The sequence below is a fragment of the Falco punctatus genome (genome assembly GCF_963210335.1).
Source record: "Falco punctatus genome assembly, chromosome: 7".
Classification (NCBI taxonomy): Eukaryota; Metazoa; Chordata; class Aves; order Falconiformes; family Falconidae; genus Falco; species Falco punctatus.
Window position 1 is genome coordinate 20,836,679 of NC_137587.1, and position 19,413 is coordinate 20,856,091.

The following is a 19,413-nucleotide window of genomic DNA, read 5'->3' on the forward strand; positions in this document are numbered from 1 at the left end:
TTCCTTTCATTTCTTCTCTGGCAGGATTTCCCCCGCCCCTGCTCCCTATCTCACATAACATACACCTGTGATTTTGCTTCTAAGAGGAGGCTCCAAACCAGCAGTGCGAGCCCAGGGTTTCCCTGTAATGCTTTGCCTCTTGTGTTTTCTGAGCTGTGACTACTGGCTCATGCCTTCCTTCCAAGCCTACCATAAAACTAGCTTTGAAACACAGCAAGTAAAGAGGGATAAGAGAAATGCAGACAGTGGCACTTTTAGACCAAGGGAAGGAGGCTCTCGGGGCAGCCCAGCCACTACCACGTCCAGGCTGGGCTGCTGCATGTATGCACATGCCTGTGCTCTCTGTAGCTGTAGCCTAGCAGTCAGGGCCAGGGCTTGGAAGTCATCCTCAGTGTTTGGAGAGTTTGTCCCATAAGCAGGTCCTTCCCCATCTGTAACAGCTCCTCCCAGGGCATCCTGCTCTCCATTTATATATTCTGCTTTTTAACATTTTTTTTCTCTGAGAAAGCCTCATCTGTTTCCTCGATAGCAGAGAGGGTGGTGAAAGGGTTGAGGAATAATAAATAATGCAAAGTGGTAGAGCAGATCTCACTTTAAACCTGAAGTCTGCCTGTCCAGACATCACTCTCTCATGCCTTTTGTTGGATCAACCAATTAACCCCTATGGGTACATGCTGCTTTGCTGAACTTCCTGAAGGACATCAGCAAAAAATCTAGACGATATTGATTTGGCTGGGTTTTTTTTCGGCAGGGTAGGCATGAAGCAGAGTCCTTCCCTGCAGTTGTGCTCCTGTCATGGGAAGGACAATTTTTCTCCCATGAGAGATGCCTGGAAATCAAATTGTAGGCTTTTACATGACATCATTTGAAGCTTTAAATAGGAGTTTAGTGCAACTGCTGCCCAGCCCAGCAGTCAGTGACTTGACTGCGTCCTCCTGGATAAGTGATGCACACAAGCTGCATCTTGTGGACTGGACTCACTGTTACCCACTCTGTCTCTCCCTGGCTCCAGTGGTGGCTGCCACTGGGTACGGGGACAAGAGCTGAGTGCCCCTGGTCATCCTGGTGAGTCATGCTACCCGCCTACCTGAGGTTTCCCCCATGCTAGGCAGCTCCAGAGCACTTGACTGGCAGCCTGAAGGTTTTCACAGCCATCTACAGTAAGTCTGGCTCCCAGGGGCACATCACTGGTGCCCTCCGGATGGCATCCCTTCCTTCCAGCATGTTGACCACACCACACAGCTTGGTATCGTTGGCAAACTTGCTGAGGGTGCACTTAATGCCACTGTCCATGTCACTCATTAAGATGTCAAAGAGTGCCAGTCCCAGTACCAACTCCTGAGGAGCGCCATTCATCACTGGTCTCCACTGGGACATCAAGCCATTGACCACAACTCTTTGAGTGTGACCATCCAGCCAAATCCTTATCCAGTGAGTGTCCATCTGTCAAATCTGTGTCTCTCCAGTTTAGAGACAAGGATGTCATGTGGGACAGAGTCAAATGCTTTGCTCAAGTAGATGATGTCAGTTGCTCTTCCCTTATCCACCAACGTTGTAACCCCATTGTTGAAGGCCACCAGATCTGTCAGGCACGATTTACCCTTAGTGAAGCCATGTTAGCTGTCGCCAGTCTCCTTATTTTCTGTGTGCCTCAGCATAGTTTCCAGGAGGATCTGCTCCATGATCTTGCCAGGCACTGAGGTGAGGCTGACCGGCCTGTAGTTCCCCGGGTCATCGTTTTTTCTCTTGTTAATAACAGGGGTTATGTTTCTCCTTTTCCAGTCAGTGGGAACTTCACTGGACTGACACGACTTCTCAAATATGATGGATAGTGTCTTAGCCACTTCATCCACCCATTCCCTCAGGACCCATGGATGCATCTCATCAGTCCCACGGACCTGTGCACCTTTAGGTTCCTTAGATGTTCTGGAACCTGATCTTCTCCTACAGCAGGTGGGTTTTCATTCTCCCGGTCCCTGCCTTTGCCTTCTGTGGCTTGGGCAGTATGTCTGGACCACGTGCCAGTGAAGACCAAGGCAAAACCACTGCTGAGTAGCTCAGCCTTCTCCATATCCTGGGTAACCAGCTCTCCCATTTCCTTCCAGAGATGGCCCACATTTTCCCAGGTCTTCCTTTTATCACGGACATACCTAGAAAAGCTTTTCTTGTTGCCCTTGATGTCCCTGGACAGATTTAATTCTACCGGGGCTTTAGCTTTCCTAACCTGATCTGTGGCTGCTTGGACAGTTTCTCTGGATTCTTCCCAGGCTACCTGTCCTTGCTTCCACCCTCTGTAGGCTGCTTTTTTGTGTATGAGTTTGTCCAGCAGCTCCTTGTTCATCCATGCAGGCCTTGTGGCATTTTTGCCTGACTTCTCTTGGTTGGGACACATCGCTGCTGAGTTTGGAGGAGGTGATCCTTGAATAGCAACCAGCTTTCTTGGCTTCTTCTTCCCTCCAGGGCTTTATCCCATGGTACTCTACCAAGCAGATCCATGAAGAGGCCAAAATATGATCTCCTGAAGTCCAGGGTAGTGAACTTGCTGTGCACCCTCCTCACTGCCCTAAGGATCTTGAACTCCACCATTTCATGATCACTTCAGCCAAGGCTGCCCTTGTGCTTCACATTTCCCACCAGTTCCTCCTGAACACCTTGGTGAGAACAAAGTCCAACATAGCACCTCTCCTTGTTGGCTCCTCTATTACTTGGAGAAGGAAGTTATCATCAATGCATTCTGGGAACCTCCTGGATTACTTATGCTCTGCTGTGTTGTCTCTCCAACAGATACTAGGATGGTTGAGGTCCCCCATGAAGACCTGGGCTTGTGAATGCAAAGCCATTCCTGTCTGCCTACAGAAAGCCTCATCCACTCAGTTTCCTGGTTGGATGGCCTGTAGCACACCCCCACTATAATGTCACCTCTCCCTGCCCTCCCTTTAATCCTGACTCATAAGCTCTTGGTTGGCTCCTCATCCATCCCCAGGCAGAGGTCCATGCACCCCAGCTGGTCATTGACATAGAGGGTGACACCCGCTCTTTGTCTCCCCCATCTGTCCTTCCTACAGAGCCTGTATCCTTCCTTCTCAACACTACAGTCATAGCAGTCATCCCACCATGCTCCATGATGCCCATAAGATCATAGCCCTGCAGGTGTGCACGTGTCCCTTAACTCCTCTTGTTTACTCCCCATGCTACATGTGTTTGCATAGAGGCATTTAAGCTGGACCCCAATGAACCTGACTTACTGGCTGGAGTGGCTGGAATTCCTTTGTGCTGCCCTTCAGGTTCTCTCCCACTGACCTGTGATCCCTCTGCAGGCTCTGGGCATCTTGCTGGCACTGGCATCAAATTGGTAGGAGTGGGATGGATTGAGGTTCTCCTCCCCTGGGAATTTTGATTTAAAACCCTCTTCACTAGCTTGGTAAGCCTATGAACTTAAGGTAAAGACTCTCGTGGTAAAGAGCCACAGGTACTCTCTACCCTCCTTCTTAAGGTTGAGCTACAAAGCATCTTTCAGGTACTGTATCAGCCAGGATTTTGAAAAGTAGTCATGAAAACAAAAGCCTTGGAAGAAAAAGAAAGTGACCCAATCTTACTGTAAGATCCAGCAGCTCTGGAGCTGAATTTGTGGCACTATCCTGTTCTTCTGAACTCCCCTCTGATACCTGACGTTTCTGGGACACACTGTTCACAGAGCTGAAGTCTGGCAGAGAGGAACTGGAAATGCCAAGATACTGAGATTTTGTGAAATATCCTGATTGTTTCTTATAAGGTCCCGTTCCAGGTCCACTGCTGTACAGATGAACTTAGATGGCTCTCAAGATACCCCATGGGCAACAGCCCTAGATTATCGTCTGTCTTTCTCTATAGCAACATCCACATAGAAGAAAAACCCTTGCGGCATAGTCTGCTTGTCTGTTTATAAAGGCAGTTTTTCCTTTTTGAATGGTAAGTAGCTTCTGAAGGGGAAAATGTGAAAAAATTGTGGGCTGCCAATTGTGTAAAATGAATTAACAGTAATTGTTTGTGAAATACAGTGAAATATATTCTTTTCTACTGCAAATCACTACAACTACTACTAATACACACAGTTCTGTGTTTCCTAATGCTCATGGCCATCTCAGGTACAGAGCCGGAAATACGGTCCCAGAGAAACAATTCTAGTTCTCTGTTGATAGACCTCCACCCATAGCCGATGAAGCATATTGTAACCCCTCTCTCTGTTACTTTCAGATCCAAGAGTACCTTGAGTACCTGTAGTACCTGGTACTTTGAAGAATAGTGGAAATTTGAAACAAAAAAAAAGTTTGAATATTTTACTAAAAACCTAAGGGAACTTACATGCAAATTACCCATTTGCAAAGTACTGCCAAGGCAGTGCCCAATTCAGCCCTAGCACAAATATGAACTTGGTTGATGAAGGGGTTTTGCTGGAAAGTTCTGGTTAAGTTCTGTTCTGACAGGACCTCGTTGGGGCACCCTGTGATTCTTAGCAGATGAAACTGGGAAGCAATTTCCATCATAGGTCTGTGCATAGACTCTGTTCCACATACTCATAATTTCTGAAACATAGAGTTTTGGAATTAATCATGTTTCCAGGCTCTTTATTCAAGGATGATTTTCTGCTTAGGCAAAAAAGTAACTAAACATCTGCCTCCATCCCCCTGATTCTTAACTTTCCGTTCTTTGTATGACAGACAATGCAAAGAATACACAATTGACATGGTAGAACATAAAAATAAATAAATCTCTATCACTTGAGTCAAGTAAGTTTCCATTTTGGGTTTTGAAAGGTACCCAGGTCTGCCTTGTGCTGAGTTCAGTTTAGCACCATTGCTTGACTTGAGTGAGAGAGAAGGGGAGGATATATGAGTTTAAGGTTATTGGAATATCACTTTATAACATGCTCAAATAGCATCTGCTAATAGTAGAGCTGAGCACAGCTCACAGCATGGTGGCATCTACGTGCACACCCCCTCCACCCAGGGGCTTGGGCTGGGGCTGTAGAGCTGCTGGAACAGGCTGTGTGGGTCTCACTGAAATGAAAACATAAATAACCATGCTAGTCTCTGATCTTGTTTTCTTAAACCGGCAAATTAGCCACAAGTTATGTTGCCTTAGCTAAAAATAAAATGTAAATATCACAGGGTTGTCTGTAGACATCTGGTCTTTTTGTCCCTGACACTTGAGATCCCCACAAGTGAAAAACAAAGTGGAGGGCACAAGGCTCCCCATTTTCTCCATGCTTTTGTGGTTTGTTGTCTCTGGACATTTGTCAGCACTGTGCAATTGCTGAGTTTCCTCTCCAGGGCCAGTTTTCTTGTTTGCCCAGCCCTTTCAAATAGCTCCAGGGAGGGAAAGCCCAACCCCTCCTGTACGACCACCACAGACGAGAGGCAAGTCCCAGCCCGACTTCTTCTGGGGCATGACCAAGGCTGACGGTACTTGCACTTCTTTTGCAGTGCAGCAATGGCACAAAATCTTCACCGATGCCAGCTGGTTGGGGGTGAGTCCCCTAATCCTTCTTATTTTGCAGCACAGCCCATCTCAGGGAATTTGCACCCTGGCCCTTGGGCGCTCCCTGGGAGTGACTCCCATTTGCATCATAGCTTTTGCACTCAAGTAATGAAAACTTTCACAAGGGAAAAAAACTACACAACAATAGTGGTAATTATGGAAAGAGCAATTTAAAAAAGAGAGAGGGAGAAAAAGGGTCTGGGACCAGTCCAGATTGTGTGTGCCCAATACCAAAACTACCATGACCTTCATCAGGACTGAGTGCTGGCGTCTTCCTGATTCCCAAATAAAGCTACAGAATAGGCACGCCTTAGATTTATAGCAGCATTTTCTCTTGTACCTTCTTATCTGCTTTGTTCATTTATCTGTGATTTAGCATTTGTATTTACAAAGTTCAGCCCATCCAACAGGTTTCTGGGAGCATAGTGTATTGCATACATCTAGATCACCCTGAGAGAAGAAACCAGCTCCAAGAGCTTCTTAAACATCAATAGACTTCAGCTCTGCCAGAGCATTATTACAGAGGAGTGCAAACAGCTGAAAGATTCCTGCCACTGTTCTCCAGCCTGGTTCAGCAGAAGCACCAGGTATCCTTCCTGCTATCAGCTATCCTTCCTGATAGCAGGTCTGTTTCCCTCTGGTCTCTGCCCGCACAAGCAGCCCAGAGAGCTCCAGGCCTCCATGGCCACCGTTGACATGCATGCTTCAAAGCAAGGACTGTGGTGTCCCCCAAGCACAGCCCTGTGCGGTGTGTGTTAGCACTCTCACATCTGCACCATCCCCTTTTACTAGGCACAAGCTCAGACCAGCCGGCTCCTAGCACAGGTCTCTATTCTCAGATAAGCCCGGGATGGATGCCCTGAAGAAGGAACAGGGCCAGTATCTGCCTTTGACCTCCCCTGGAAGAGCAGAAGCAGCATTCGCTCTACACAGTCCTGTTGAGAAAAATTCAGGTCTTGCATTTTAATCTCTAAATACAGACACGTCTCTCACTCCTTCCAGCTCCAGCGGTGAGACTTGGAAAGGTGAGGCTTGGAAAGAGCTACCACTGCAGGGTGTTGCCCTCAGGGAGGACACGAACATGCATGGGCGGCCGGGTGGGAGGAACTGGCTGAGCCACAAAGCCGGGAGGGCTGGCTGGTGGGGAGCTCCGCACCAGGGAAGGCCCTGCCTGCTTCCACACAGTTTGTTTAAAAACAAAACCAGAAAACCACAACAGGTCCTGGGCTTATAATGTAAAAAGGCATTAGGAGCTTGAGTCTCATTCTGGTTTAATGTCTATGAAAATTCGGGACAAATTTTTCTGCAGACCAGTAGGAGTCTGTCATTGAGTTCAAATCAGGCAGTTCAGGTTGGAAGGGCCCCTTTGGAGGACATCCGTCCAGCTGCTGGCTGACAGTAGGGACGGTTTTGATCAGGTTCCTCAGGCCAAAACCCCTTGATTCCACTAACACTTGCTTATACATCCTATCTGCTGGCTTGAGACTGGCTTGTGTTTTTACCACATTTTAGTCACATAGCAATGCAGAAACCACTGCAGCTCTTCCCAGCTAAGGAGTCAGGTTCTGTTTTATTTTTTCCCCTGGTTTATATAAAAATGGCTATTGGTAAGAGCCCGAACTGTCCTCAGCTCCACCAGAACAATGGCTATTGTTCTGGGAAAAAGCAAGTCACGCTGAGCCCCATTATGCTTGGGCCACATTGTCTTTGATAAAAATAACCCACTGCTATTCTTTATAAAACATGCTCTGAGCTCTTCATGAAGGACAAGGTCTTTTGATAAAAAAAACATGCCTGAAAGACAGTATCTGCTGTAGCATGGCCTCTTAGCACCACAACTAAAATACTAAAAAACTAAACTAGAACTAAAATACTGCTGGTGACCTCTTCTCATGGTACCTGGTTTGCATTGGAGATCTCCTGGCCAAACAGTGTGCTGGGTCTGCACTGCCTGGGGACCAGGTGAGCTGGTGGTCCTTCCCTCACAGCCCTCTGGCTTTGCCAGGAGTCCTGTGCTTTGTGACTGCTCGTGCTAGAGTTCATGGACCATGCAAGGGAAAATATGATGTCTGGCTCTCCATCATGCAGTGCTGGGTGGGATAAGCAGCATTACGGCCAAGCATTGAGACCAGGCGAAAGGAAAGACATGGAGAAGGAGAGGTTGTAAAGAACGACAGAAAGGGAAGGAGGAAGGACATATTGGGGCCATCAGGTTACGTGGTCCCAATGGGAAACTTAGCGATGTTTGGGTCTGTCTGGTTTTAGGAATGAAGTCCTGCCTCCTCCATGGAAACTTATGACTATGTGGAAAACATCTGCTCTGTGTGAAAGCAAGTTTCTTGCCTTCAGTGTTTAAGGAAGACCTGGGTCTCCCCCCTGTATGTTCACAAGATGGACAACATCTCCTGCCGGTGCAAGACTGGTGGCCATGTGTCCTGCTGGTGGATTGGGCAGGGAAAGGGTCTGGTCGCAGATGGAGCTACTTGCTGCCCTTGCCCTGCACCATGGTAAAGAAGTAAAACTGGAAAAACACAGCAGCAGTGGCACGAGGGATGGAAGCAGGAGGGGTTTGATGGGGAGATTAACGAGGGAGCATGCAGAGAGACACTGTCTAAAGTGATGTGTCAAGAGAAGCTGAGGATGACACAGGCTTCTTACAACCTTGCAAGACTCTTCTAGCCAGGCTTTGAAAAGGGTACAGAGGAAATAGCTGGAATTTAACGCTTGGCATGCCTACATTCTATACAAGAAGTAGCATTTTTGTCTTTGCTTGTAAAGGAAACAAGCCATTTAAAACAAAGGTTTAAATGATTGAAAAATCTCTTCTGGGCAAACTTTGTGGGTGTCTGGTAAGTGGCAAATGAACCATTTTGATAGCATAGCATCTTCCCCCACTGTATTTTAAAAGGCATAGAGGCTGCTACTCGCAGGAAAAATTGCCTGAGGGAAATGACAAATAACTGATAGATTGAAAGGCTTATGTCAAAATCCTCCCTCGCTTTCTCCCAATGCAATGTCACAGAGAGGTCAGAAATAGGGCTGGAACACTCTGAGGGTCCTAAGGACTTTGGATGTTGTCTCTTTGTCCTACAGTTGGCAGATTCAAGCTTCCAGTGAAGTGTTTCTAAAATTGCTGTTGTGTTGATGTCAATACAATCCCCCAAAGCAGAAAATAGGACACACTCAAGCAAGCAGGCAACTTTCCAAAGAGTCTGGCCTCTTTACATCATTTCCTCCTCATAACTCATCCTGCGTGTTGTACCTCTGATTTGCACATCTCCGGCTTCCTTTAGATAAGGGGGAAATTCTTCTGGTGTCACGTGAACTTCTTCAGTTTTATCGCCAATCTCTCTGATAAGGGCTCACATGAAGCAATCCTTGCCATGCTCACATTCCAGTCTTCTCACAGCAGAACATGGAGCTTTCCCACCTTATAAGGATGAGTTTCACTGCTCGTCTGAAAGTTGCTGCAACCGCTTTAAAAGATTGCACAGCCCACGTGTTGTGAAAGGAATCGTACCTGGTACCGGCCTTTCTGGATTAGCTGGCTACCTGCTGCTCCTGGGATGCTGTTTTGTGTGCCTGAGCAAAAGGTTTTTGTAAAGCTATATTATATACTTTTATTTTTTGTAGATAGATTTTTGTCCCTCTCCCAGCCTAAGCCAATGCTGGCTGTAGTTAATGCAGCAAGTCGGAAAATTTCTGCAGTGAATCAGAAATCTGTTTCGTAAATAGGGAATTCACTTTCCCCAAAGCCTGCTCTCCTCACTGGTGGTTGAACTCCTGAGGCTCTAAATGCATGTCTGCTACTGGTGCCTGAAAAACAAGCATGCTAATGTGCTTCTATCTAGAAGAACCCCAAAGAGTTCCTTTTTCACTGTGCGTGAAGAAAATTGGAATGTAAATGTATTAACAAAATAAGCATTGGCACTTAAAATGAAGCAGAGAAACCAGATGCTCCATCTCCTTCTTTATGCAAAGCAAGAAGTAAGTGTCCCAAGGAACACCGAACAGTCCCTGTTGTAGGGAGACCAGGCTGCCTTTTCAGACTTCTATGCAATAAAATGGACACTTTAAAATACACCAAATAAGCAGTTCAGCCTTTTAATTTTCTTTCTTTTTTGTTTTGTTTCCAGTTTTCAGGTTAGAAGTCCTTGTTCTACTCACAGAAAAAAATATCTGCTTTGGGAACCAAGGACTAGGGGGGAGAGGAAAGGCTCCCTCTTTGGCAGCTTATTTGAACATCCCGGCTGCAGTGATGAGTGATGCACTATGACCGTTTCATCATGAGCTGGGCTGTTCTCACGAGGTTTCCTATTTCTCACAAGCCTCCCCGCTCGCAGCAAGGAAAGCTCAAGGGCAGAGCTGTGGAGCGCGCCAGGCTGCCCTTCCAGTGCTGGGTGGACGTTGGGCTGCGCAGTGCTGTCCTGAGAGAGCTCAGCCGGTCCCTCTTTTCTTCCTCTCTGTGTTTTCCTTCCACATCCACCTGTGTGAGGCAACTCAGTAGGGAAGGCCAGGAAGGGCCAAGGACAGACCTGGGGGGTTACACTGAACAGCAAGGAGGCAGAAGGGTCATCTCTGGGTGGGAGCAAGAGCGGATCAGAGAGGTCGGAGGCTTGTGTCCAATTCCAACTGCTTCAGCCAAAGATGTGACGCCAGGAGAAGGGTAAGTTATTTTTAATTAAACCAACAACAGAGAAGGACCCATGATATTGTTCTTGAATGGGAACTATTTAAAGGAATAAATCATCACCATGGAAACAGGGAGCTTTGCCAGAGCCAAGCAGGAAATGAAGTTCAGTGAGAGATGCCCGAGGAATTTTCAGCCATGATATCAGCAGTAACTGCTCCTTTTGGGGTTGCACCTTTGGGCTAAGGGACCCCAAGTTGCCTTCTTGAGCCCACAGAGCATGTGGGAATCAATTGACCTAGGCGCTTGTGGTAGGGTGCAGCACCTCTTCAAGGTTACCCACCGGCACCATATACACCTGAGGTGGGATGCGAGAAAGAACAGACCCTGTGACAGAGCCTGCAAAAGGGCTTTAGGAAGTAAAATTAACTACACATGGATTAGACCAAAATGAATCCAGAGGGCCTGAAAGCCTTGAAATGCTGTTATCAGCCTGGCTGCTCCTGTAAGTCCTGATTAGATCCAAAGGCCTGCTCTTTATCTTGAAGTCCTAAGAGGCAAAGACAAGAGTTTAGCTGAAGGCAACAATCCCTTCATCCCATTTAGGAGTTTCTTACGTCGCCCACACTCATTCTACCACTAGGGAAGATAGGGACACCCCATTCTTGGCTGTTGCAATTGCAACAAATCTCCTTATTGCATAAGGTGGGTTATAGAGCTTACACAAACCTATCAGCACCTAGCCTTCCTCCCTGTGCTGTCAGGGAGGCTGACTCCTCAGTAGATCGTTTCATGCAGTATGGTTTTGGCCTTTTTTGAGCCATTTCCATGCTCAGGAGTCCAACCTGGGCAGCTATCATCTCCTCCACTGCACTTGAAGCTAAGCAGGCTGTATGGGCAGCTGCTTCGTGTTGTTCTTTGTTGGGTGCCTCTTCAATGCAATTCCAACCATGGCTGGGTGTGCAAGCAGAACCAAATTTGAAGGTACAGAAAACCCAGAAAAGAAAAATCCAGTTGTATAGAACAAGCTGAAGAAGTGACAGCAGCAGTACTCCAGGCAACAATACGGTGGCAAGAAGGCTTAGGGAAGCCTGAAGGAGCAGCACCACCAATATGAGAGGAACCAGCAGCCACCATCTTCACTTGAGAGCAAGTGCATTGCTTGTCTGGCCTTCTTGACACCCTAGTATTTCATTTTGTAACAAGAAACTCCATCACTTGTGCATGAAAGCCAGTCAGTCTGTAGTGAGGGTGCTGGTGACCTCAGAAGTGACCTCAGTTTAAGTGGCAGTCATCTGCCTGCGAGTCAGCCTGGAGGCTTGCTGTCATGAACATGTGTCTGTAGGCACTTTGAAATCCATCTCGAGCAACAGCTCTTGGCTGTGATGGAAGAATGTTCTCTGTGGTCAACACTTTCATGGGATCTAATGGCACTCACAGGTCCCAGGATTAGTCCTCAGTAGGTCAGTCCTCCAGGTGGATTGAAGCAGAGCTGGGGAACCTGCTGCATCTGAGAAGCAGCTGGGTTTTTAGGTGCCTAAATGCAGAGGGGGTGTCTCTACTTCAGTGATCTCGTTGTGTATCTCCTTTTCTTTTATGGGAGCAGCAGCCCCACAAGCACCCTGGGGACACACCACACCAGAGTGCCTGCGTTGGTCCTCAGGGCAGCTGGGCTGCTGTCGCCAGACCCAAGCCAAGAAGGCAGCAGACCAGACGGAGGCTAATATTACTCTTCCCAGAGGTTCAGTAGGTCACTGCTTCATCCTGTGAGCAACTCCAAATTTCAGGGCAGTGAGAGAATTGTTTACATTGGCTACTTGTATGAATGCTGGGGGAAAAAAAAAAAAAGATTATTATGGGACTTCTGTTCTTTAATTCCAAAAAGAAATCAAACATGTCTAGACTGTTGCATGCACGTGGCTTTCTTCCAGGCTTCTCCCACCTGGAGTAATAAGCAGGCTGGAAATTCTCCACAAAAGAGTTTTCAACAGCCATTTAAAAGCGCTCTCAGCCCCATGCACACTAGCCGGTATCGACCAGCCAAATCCTATTAGGAGGCAACATCAAATAGGGAAAAAGCGCCCAGGCACAGGTCACGGAAAGCCTCTGTGGTTTCCTCTTTCCCTTTCCACAGAGGGAGACTGAGGAACCAGACGACAGCTCGCCCACGGCCAGGGCACGGGCAGCGCAGGGGGGGCTGCCTGCCTTCCTGCAGGGGGGCTGCAGAGCGGCAGCCACGCACTCGCCCCACGGGGGACACATGTCCCTCCTCCAGCCACAGCCCCATCCCCAGGGGCTCAGCCCGGCACCCAACGATGTGAAACAGGGCTGCAGTTCAGGTGTGGGGTTTTTATCTGGTGAACTCGAAATCGCTGCTGACAAGATGTCAGAGCTGGTCGTGGAGAAATACATTTTCCCTGTAGCTAGGAGGCTGCCCAAGTCCAGACTTCATTCATATCAGCTCACTGAGGAACTGCGATGGCAGAGGTGGGGGAGGACCAGCAGCGGGTGCTTGGCCCTTGCAGCCCATCCAGCCTGTCCTCTCCAATGAGGCTGACAGCCAGGGAGGGCTGTGGGAAACAACTAGCAGAAGGGAGAAGGGAATCGCCGTGCTGATTGAAGCCTGAGGTCTACCTCATGTGGCAGGAGCCCTGTGAGGCGGTTCAGAGGGGAATGGGGAACTGTGCGGTCAAGCAGACACAGACTGTCACATACCTGAGGTCTGTCTTGGCCTTGTGTGAGGTTTGCTCAATCTCCTGAACACTGGAGCTCAAGCTACCGTGACCTTTGTTGTGTTAAATCTTCTCGCCGAGGGTAACCGGTCCCAGACTTTTCATTCTTTCCCCTCATGTTGCAGGCAAGATCCTTTTTAACTCAGTGCTGTAGACATCTGTTCAGCAGAGGCTGGGGTGAGACACCAAAGCACCTGCATAACCAGTCAGAGATGGGAACAGCCGCAGGAGCTGGCTCCAGAAAGCTCCAGAGCCTCATTCCCTCCCTTTTCTTAACAGATCTATAGGGCTACCTTTAACTGACTTCCCTGCATGCCCTTACTCACAAAGCCTCAACATTTTGCCATCATCACCATCACCCAGCCTTTCCAGAGCTGCCAGGGACATGGGTAGAGGGTTTAGCCCCATGGGGGGAAGAGGGCCAGAGAAAAAGGCACTGTCTTCCACACTGCTTCAGTCCAAAAAAGTCCAGATCGTGTCATTTCATGGATGCGATGCCAAAGACAAATATTTGAGAGGTTTTGAGAGATCTGCTCCCAGAAAGGTGAAGGGCTTCTGAACTCAGACAGCAAGTTTGGTCCCTGGATGAAATATTGCTTAGTGCTGGTGGAATGTTACTACACAGTAGTGGGGTGTAAGTAGGTCTAGATCATTGGATAGGAATCTTTCTAAAGCTATGAAGTTTGAAATAAACAGAGCTGGGGTCAGACTGGGTCAGTTCCCCAGGGCTCGGGACTATGGAAGAAGAACCCCCTGCTCAGGAAGGGGGTGCTGAGCCCGTCTGCTGACAGCATGCTCCACCTCACCTGCACAGACCTGGGGTCAGTCTGCATGGCTGAGGGCACCAGCCCTGCAGGTAGGTCATGCAGCCCTAGTCCTGCAACTACACTTTACGGACCTGCTAGCAGCTTTTCATGAGGAATAAAGGTAGAGCTGATCTCTATTTGGTGTTTTCTGACTACATCCACCAGGCAGGCGAGGAAGAGGGCCTTGGACCGTGCCCATGTTCATTGCCCAGACTCCACCTGAATGAGATGAAGGCCACCCCTGTCTTGCTTCACCACAAACCCACCTCTGGAGTCCCCAGGCTCAACACTTGGCCAGCAGTGCTGTATTTCCCAGCAGTCTGCGTGCTACAGCCTGAGCACACAGCCCTCTGTCTCCCAGCTGGCTGCAGCAGAGGCACCATGGCACGCAGGCTGCAACGTGCCTGTGGCGAAGGGGGCTGCCCGCACAGGTCAGCCACTGCCCGAGCACCAGCACAGGTGCTGGGGCAGGACCCCCCAGCCTGCCTGCCCAGGAGAAAAGAGAGGACCGCTGCTGCTCCTTCAGCATTGCGCACAGGCTGGTGTCGCTGCACCCACCCTGATCCTGATGCGCCATGCCAGCGGTCTGAATCTCTCCCCCCTTTAACTACTGCAGCTGAGTAAAAGCACAAGCAGCCACCTCTCAGCAGGCCCCAGTCGGGCCCTGTGCCCGGGAAAGCCAGGAGCCATCCTCCCCAGCCACCTGTGACCGCAGCGGTCCCTGACGGGCTGTGCTGCCCTGGGGGTACTGCCTGGGGGTACTGCCTGCCTCCCGGGGCCAGCCTGCTACTAAACACTGGGGAAGGCTGGCCAGGGCAGGAGGGAGGGACAGGAGTCCTTTCTCTCCCAAGGGATGCTCATACCTGGAATTTTCCTCCTCCTACATCTGGGCCAGCTCCTCTGCTGGGGCAGGGACCATCCCATTCGGCAGCAACTGGGATCTCTGACACAGGAGGAAGACGCAGACCACAGATGGGCTGTGCAGGAGCAGACGTTTCCCATCTGGCAGAGCCGACAGCTCTTAGGCGGATGGATAACACTGTGGTTACACAGATACGCCATGTCCAATCAGCTATTCATATATAATTCAAGATGTATGTGGTGACATGCTTTAAGCCCTATAGAAGAATCCAAGATATGTATGAGATTACCAAGTACTTACTTTAACAGGTTATCCCAACCCACTGCCTCGGTGGCACGCTTGTGCTTTGCGCTAGCGACATCCCCGCATCCAGCATCACTTTGCCGCCGCTGTAGTGTTTCATGGCTAGGCACAACCTGGACAGAACAAGGCAAGGAACAGGCAATTATCATCATTATCTAAAAATTATTTCTCTGGGAAGCCGAGTAATTTGATCAGATACTTCCATCTTCTTCTACTGACTGCCAGGGCCAAGCACATTGCTTTCCTCACCAGCAGGATGTGGCCTTGTTAATATTACAGGAGTTATAAAAGGATGAATGAGTGATACCTCATATCATTCCATTTCCTCCATGGAAAAAAATAATTAGATTTATTTAAGAAAAGAAGAACAACATATTATTCATCACAGAGCACTCCACCGAAAAGGTTACAGAGCAAGAGAGAAAAACCAAGCCCTAGAGTCAGCTCTTTGAGTTAAAGTAATGCAATTTCTCCAGGAACATTCATAGATCTCTCACTAATGCTAATTCAGCCTCTTCCTCTGTTTATGCAATGATGAATCCTCTGACTGATTAAACTGGCTCCCCCATCATACTTTTCATGAGAAGGAAACTTAAACCAGTTTGGTTTGTTGAAGTTAGTCAAGTACCACCATAAACAAAATCCAAGTTTTTGGAGAAAAATCCTCAAACTGCTACTTTTCAGAGATGAACCGATGAAGTGTATAATGACCTTGGTGAACATGACCATGACTGTTTGGTGAATTAGTTTATTATTTCTCCAAGCATTTCAATGCTGCCATGAAAGCATCACACAGAACAGATTCTGCAGTCAAAATTTCTGTATATCCTGCCCTTCCTCAGTCTGTTGCCATATAGAACTGAATGCCCCCATGGATTATTTTCCAGAGAACTGTCTGTGTTCATAGATTTGTAAGCATCAGTTAAAGGTTGGACTAACAAGAAACGGCACGGTCTCGGTGCAGTGCTCTGAGGAGCCCCTCGGAGACAGGAATCAATGATGTTATGATCAAACTTGGACCGTTACTGACCTTTTTCCCACCTCCTCTTCTAGTCATCATTTAGCACTGCTGAAACTCCTGCTGCTGTCCAGCAGGGTGCTGCCAGTGTGGCTGGCTCTAGCTGCCCGCTCGGTGGATACAAAGGGTGGGGGAACAGTGAAAAGAAGCTGCAAAAAAGAAGAATCACAACCTGCCTTAGTTTTGTCTCTGTATGCGAGCAAATACGGCTTTCACACTAATCTAAAAAGCAGGCAACTGGACCAGCCAGCTATAGTACCTTAGGAATGGCATGTGTAGGTTTAATGTAGCTTCTGATGGATGCACGTAGCCTTGTTACCTGAAATGACATTTGAAATGCTTTTTCAGGAGTTCCTCTCTCCGCTTGCCTCTCCAGTACATCAGGCAGGTGCAGGTTCACATCTGCAGAGCACTAGGCATTGCACCATTAACTTCCGGCTAGAAACTGGGCTGTTTAATACAAGATTTACAGGGACAAATGCCTGTACTGCTCATGTCCCCATGGTACACCCGCCGAAGAGTCAGCATCACGCAGCCACCCAGCCACAGTGCTGCAAGCAAATTTGTATCTTTGCGAGAAACTCCCAGGTCTGACTTGTGCTGGGGCAGCCAAGGTGATCAACAGCACGGCAATTAAATGCAAGAATTGTAGAAACTGCTTGGAGCCTGATTTCATTTAATTATGCTCAAAGATGTTAGGAAAAGGTAACATTGAGCTACCTTTTTTTACCCCCCTCAAACATACAGATTCCTGCTTTTCTGGGATTTGTTTTCTTCCCATAGCCAAGTCCCCCAGGTCTACATGCTTATTCCAGCCATGACATGAGATCCATGGTTTATGTCTCCTCTTACTCCATGATCTTGCTCCCAGCCCCGTGCTGCCGGTGCCTCCCCACACTGCTTCGCTAAGGGGAGGAGATCCCCGTGGCCTGTCGGCACAGCAAGGTGGCACACCTTGTCCCCAAAAGCTGGGGGTGAAGCAGGGCACGGCATTCCCATAACCAGCTCCCAGCAGCCAGGGCCATCTCAGGACTCGCACAGCTCCTCTCGCAGAAGGCTGTTAAGAAGCCAGCACAAGTGGCAGGTGAGTAAGAAGAGATAAAGCCTCATGGTTCATCTTTTATCCAACAGCTGCTTTTCTCAGGAAATAGGGCCAGATTTGGCCTAAATGAGCACTTGTTTGGTCCCTGGTAACAAGCAATATCCAGGTGCTTCAGCATCACAGATGCTTTCATTTGCCAGCATCAGCCCTGTTCCTTTTTCCGTCCTTCCCGACCCACTGAGAGGCTCCTGCTTGTGCTGCCTTGAGAGTCACGGCTGTGCTGTATAGATCAGCTATTTAATCTTCGACAGGCCAAGGCTTCCAAACACCGGATCCTTTTATCATGCCTAGGATGTAAAAGATAGGGGTTCCTGCACCCTGCAAGCCAGTGCTGTACGTGCAGTAGTGCAGCTTTTCCATACGCTTGGGTTTAGCACGTGAGGACAGCTCTGCTCTCCTCACAGTAAGCAGGCACCGGCTTTGGGGCTTAACTGATGCTGCCACAGCAGGCGTGTTTAAACAGAGCGGCATCTGTGTGCATAAACATAGAGCTATACATTTTCATAGAATACAAACATACACAGGCAAACAAAACCAACCTAAGGCATTTGAATGCATAAAGCATTTTTCCCGCTTCCATCTACCCTCTGGAGGGCTGAAGCCTGTGCTGCATTCCGTCTCCCCAGACCAGGCACAGTCCTGGGGGCCTCAGCAGGGACCCCTGGCACAATGCCTCAGCGTGGTCAGACCCCCAACCTGCTCTGAGCATCCAGCCCCGTGCCTGGCAGTGACCTGAAACCCAGCCCAGCTGGGAGGGCGATGGCACCCCGCTGGGGAGCCACCACAGCAGCCTCGTGACACATCACAGGCTCTACCAGCAGCAGTGGTTGTCACTTGGGCGTCAGGACTAAGGAGACCAAACCTTTGCAAGGCTGAGCCTGGCTGCTGATGGCACCTCTGGGCATTCAGCACTGGTTCACTGCCCACGGTGCCGTTCTCTTGAGTGATGCTCTTGGGCTGTTAATCTGTGTCTGAGTGGTAGGTAGAGATGCCCAAGTCTTTTGCTCAGCTCCTGTATGGGCCACGGGTGCTGCGATGGTCTGGGGTGCCCGCGGCAACAGGGCCTGATCCAGGGCGGGATGCTCAGCACGACGGGCTGCGGAGCCCCGTCCCCGCTGCTACCTTTCCTGCTTGTAATACAGGCTGCAAAGGACATAGTTATGCTTCCATATGTTGCCCAAATATTAATAAAGATATTAATAGATATATCAGTACCTGTTTCAGGCTCTGCTGTCCACTAAAAGTGTCTCTAATGATTCCCTGCTTAGGGTTAACATTGGTTAATGCTGAACACACTGAACACACATTGCTCTGGTTTAATAGGCAATGCTTGGACCTTTCAACCCCCCAAAACAACTTCAACCTCTCCAGGAGCCCAAGCATCACTGCAACTTCTACATTTATCAGGCAAACCTGAAATATTGTAAAATATGCTTAGCTCAACACAGTTCATTTTCTACACCATTCCGTATCAATTTGTTTAATTAGCCATGATGATATTTTCTTGGGTTTTTTTAGTTCGTCCCATATCAAACCTTCCGTCGTTCTGCTGGGACAGAAAGCAAGCAAACAGGACTGGAATTAGGTCATCCCATTTCCACAGCTGCTTCCCAGTCCCCAGAGGTCCCCTGAGCTCCAAGACTCATTAATAACCCCCCACCAGCACTCTATTAGCAGTTCAGAGATCTCTCCGTGTGGTTAGCTGAAAACCCCTGAGCGCAAATTATCCACTCCTGGTGGATACCCAGCAAGAGCACCAGCTGCTGAGCAGCTTTCCTGCGGTGGGGGCATCTCACCCAGGGATCTGCACACCTGCTGCGCGCTGCTGCCCACGCTGTGCTGCCGCAGACAGACTGCGCTTCCAGCTAATCCTGGGCAGAGAACAGGTTCCTTCTGATCTGGATTTAACTGAACACTCCTTCTTGCCCTTTATTATTTCTTTTTTCCTTAGGACCTTTGTTTCCCTCATTACTTCCCCACATTTTCTCATTTCTAATTCATATTTATTGCAGTGAACTTCCCCTTGTCACTGTTTGCTAATTATAAATATGTATTTTATGACTGCATTTACTGCCCCCGAACCCCAGCTCATTTGCAAACAACCAGCACCCCACTCTCTTAGTGTGGTTTTTAGACTTTCTGGGAAAACATCCTAAATAAACCCATTTTAAATCAGAGCTGGAAGGAAAGAAGCCACAGCTACGCTGGCCAGCTGCATTATATGCTGCTACCGGCAGCAGTGAAACGGGGTTTTCACATCCTGAAATCAAAAGCGAGGATGCCAAGTGGTGTCAGGGAGGGAGGGAAATGGAGTCCTGGTGCCTCCCCTCCCTCCCCAGGGCGTCTCTCTTCCATAGGGCAATGCTTCTGTGGAAAAGCCTCCCCATTTCCCGGGGATGACAGAAGCCAGAGCACCCTGCTTCCAGCCTGGCTCCCACCAAAC